This window comes from Leptonychotes weddellii, chromosome 12 (assembly GCF_054177405.1).
Source record: "Leptonychotes weddellii isolate Sample4059 chromosome 12, ASM5417740v2, whole genome shotgun sequence".
Lineage (NCBI taxonomy): Eukaryota > Metazoa > Chordata > Mammalia > Carnivora > Phocidae > Leptonychotes > Leptonychotes weddellii.
Window position 1 is genome coordinate 82,826,204 of NC_138380.1, and position 3,742 is coordinate 82,829,945.

The 3,742-nt window shown below is 43.7% G+C and overlaps 1 pseudogene; it reads right to left on the minus strand.

The window, feature by feature from the left end:
- Window positions 1-2,865: 2,865 nt before the first annotated feature.
- On the minus strand, window positions 2,866-3,507 carry LOC115944290 (small ribosomal subunit protein eS8 pseudogene; annotated as a pseudogene).
- Between the last annotated feature and the right edge of the window lie 235 nt (window positions 3,508-3,742).

A 3,742-nucleotide genomic window follows, 5' to 3' on the forward strand; every position in this document is an offset into this window, starting at 1 on the left:
AATCAAAGGGAAGGTCATCTTGTGCCTCTGTCTGAGGTTCTAAAAATTAACATTCCTTAGAGTAATAACCACCTCCAGTATTCTGCACCCCATGGAAGGAATTTGACCAATCCAGAGCTTAAAAGCCCAACAGGCCTTGGAACCAACTTGGACAAGGCAGAAAGTTATTAAAGGCAGAAACCAAAAATGGGGTATTTTCCAAGCTCCCCCAGTGTAAATATCACCGTGAATACATTTTAAGCATCTTCAAGGCACAACTTGCATACCATTTTCATTGCTACTGAACTTCCTTAAGTGATAAAGGAGGTATCTTCATACCAGAAAGGCAGACCTCCATGTAATCAAATATTTTCTGGGCCATGGGGGCCCATTATCTCACTGCCTTGTCTGACCTCCCTCCTTCTTCTTGGCTCACCCAAGCCATGTCATCTCCAAACAGCTGTGGCCATGCCCACACTGTATTTTGTTCATTTCTTTGTATTATGTTCAACTCTTTGCTTTCTTTTTTAAGAGAAAATTTACAGACTCAGTGGCAGTGGTTCTCAGCATTAGCTGCATGTTGGGATCCCCTGTGGAGTTTTTTTCTTCAATACCAACAACTTGGTGAACCCAAGTGGGGCAAAGCATGGGCATCAGCATTTTTAAAGAAGCCCAAGTGATTCCAACTTGGAACCAGGGTTAAGGACAGCTACCTAGTGTCTTGTAAATAGGCTCCCAATTATTCATTTGTAAAAAAGCAAATTCCTACCTCTTATTTATACAAAATACTTTTTACATGACGTGTCAGTTGCAGGAGTTGGTGCTAACTTTATTTCTATGATATAATAAAACTAGGTCGGGTGCCTGGGTGGCTCAGATGGTCAAGCATCTGCCTTGGGCTCAGGTCATGATCCCAGGGTCCTGGGATCGAGTCCCGCATTGGGCTCCCTGCTCAGCGGGGAGCCTGCTTCTCCCTCTGCCTCTCTCTCTCTGTCTCTTATGAGTAAATAAATAAAATCTTTAAAATAATAATAATAATAAAACTAGGTCTTCATTTCTAAGAAGACTGAGCCAGTGTTACTTCGACCCTCCCCCTCCCCCAGATTCACAGCCCATCAGGAAATGAAAACAGCCATAAATGTACTTTGTTATCCACTGGAGCCTCTCCCAGACTCTGAAGTTGGGTTATTAGCCAATATTTGCAGAAAAACCTCACACCTTGTGATTCACCTCTGAAACGCAGAATAGGAGAAATAAATAATCTTTTAACACCCTCTTGTTCCAAACAAGAACAACTATCTGCTACTGGTTTAGAGTTTATTAGATGCCCAGACTGCTGCTAGTTGGTGTCTCATCCAATCTGTACCTGGGCTTCTCAGGCTTTTCTTTGCATATGAATTCCCCCAGGACCTTGATAAATGTAGACTTGGATTCAGTAGCTCTGGGGTAGAGGGCTCACCCCAGATTCTGCATTTCTAACCAGCTCAGGTAAGGTTGATGCGCCTGGCCCTCTGCCCACATCTTGAGTAGCAAAGCTCAACGAACCTTAGATGTCCCATTAGCTCACTTCACAGGCAAGGAAGTTAGGAGTAAGGACCTCTAAGAGGCAAGATTCAAACCAAGGTCTCTCTGACATAAAACCTTGTCTACTGTGCTCATCTGCCTCTTTTTAGTCTTTTTTTTTTTTCATTGTGGGATTTCCATCTGTTTAAAGAGATCTCATTTAAATCACATAATGATTTCTAACTTGCAGATGAAGCTGAAGGTAATTGCACAGTTAGAAGAGAGACTTCACTGTCCCCTCTCTGTTCTTTCTTGTAGCTCCGGATCTCAATTTCAATCTTATCATTGCTCACGAACCAGAAACTCTGAAGTTAGGGGTGAGGGTGCAGCCACACATTCTTCCCTTTATTTGGTAAATCTACTAGTTTTGTTGGAACCATTTCTACCCACTTCTGCGACCACTGAGAAATCAGAGCTGAAAAGTCAGTGGGTCTCATTCCAATTTTTAGGCCCTAGATCGCCTGGCTATATGACTATGAAGATCACCCCTTCCTACATCCTCACCTTCTGTTGTACAGCCACGGAATTGCACGTGAGACTGCTTCAGTGAGGGGTGAGGGAGTATTCTCCTACACCAGCATTTCAGTACACTTTTTCAAGAGCAGAAGCCCCAGATCAATGTAAAATGGGAACAAAATCATCCTCCAAATGTAGAGGCCATGCAGAGTCAGAACATAGTTCTTTTTCCCTGATGAAAGATCCGATAGTGTGGTTTGTGAAAGCTCTTTCCCCTCTTCATCAGGAGTGTGGGAGCTGGGTACAAAATGACATTCACGTTAAACAGCTTCTCTCTAGTCACGTCTAAAAAGTGGCCATTTCTGCTAGAATGGAGAATTTGCTGTGTGACCATTGGGAGTGGTGCCATCATGGTGAAGCAATGTATTCTTCATAAAGTGCAAGAGAAGTCTTCAAGAACATCTACACCTTCTAGGTTCTTGGCATGTCATTTTGGACATCCTGTAAGTGGGCATGTAGACCCAGTAACCCAGGCAAATCCTCGACACTTGCCCAACGTCTGCCTCTACCAGGTTGGATAGGCAGGTCTTACTGATTTGATGGCTTTAGGAAAAAATAATCTCATTAACATCTTCATCTTCAAAGAAGAGAAGAAACCTAACAGAACTTGTACAAATATCAGTCACTAGCCTCAGGATACACAAATGAATGCATGGATTGACCTAAAAGAAAACAAATTGGGGAAATAAGTTGGTAACTCCTGCCAACCCAAGTCCGATATGTGGACGGACGTGTAATTGCACCAAAGGGTTAGACTGTATGTGTATTATGTAGACTTTATTTTTTTTTTAACAGTAAACATCTTTTTTACATGACCAAAGATAGGAGGGAGGAAGATTTATTTGTCTTTCCGGCTCTGATTTTCCTCAGCTAGAACTCTAGCTCCTTGCCCTCGAGCATGGAGCCATCTGCTCTTGAAGAGGTGCACACGAGAAGCTTGCCCTGCTGGGAACACTCCTCCAGAAGACTGCTGATTTGGCCATTCTTTTTCCTTTCATCATTTCTTCTGAATTTTGTTTGATGGGTTTTTTTGTTTGTTTGTTTCTTTGATTGTTTTTGTTTTGTTTCTTTGTTTTCCTAGGCAGTCAGTTTGGCCCCCTTCTTGCAGCCCAGGGACAGTGCATAGTGGGGCTCCTACCACGGTCGGTGCGGGACGCTGCCAGTGAGCACGGAACAGTTCTTCACTGGTGCAGACCAGTTCGTTGTTGGAAGCGTTGTAGACAACATTGGTAACCCTTGTTTTGTACTTACGACCCTCAGAGTCCAGGGCACGTCCCCCATGTTCAGCCTCAAGGCATGGGACTTCTTCTGGCCTCCCTGAGAAAGCAGACTGTGTGTATTTGAGTGGGGACCAATCTTTGTGTTGGCAGTGAGGCTTCCCAGCTCAAACTTCCATTTCTCATGGTAGGGCTTTCTCTCATCCCCGGTCTTGTCCGGAGAGATGCCCATCGCTCTCTGCGCTGGCTGCAAAAGAGCTATTACGTAGCCTTTCGATCTCCCTAATTACATGTATGTATGCTCCGTATTCGTGTGTATATATAGTTGCGTTTATTTGATATGTACATAGGCACATATTTATTTAAATTTTTTTAGGAACACCAACTCAGGGATTCTGTGAAGTGTCCACTTACAAGGTTATCCACGTAATCTGGGCAGATCAGCGGAGTGTGAGCACAAGGGGAGA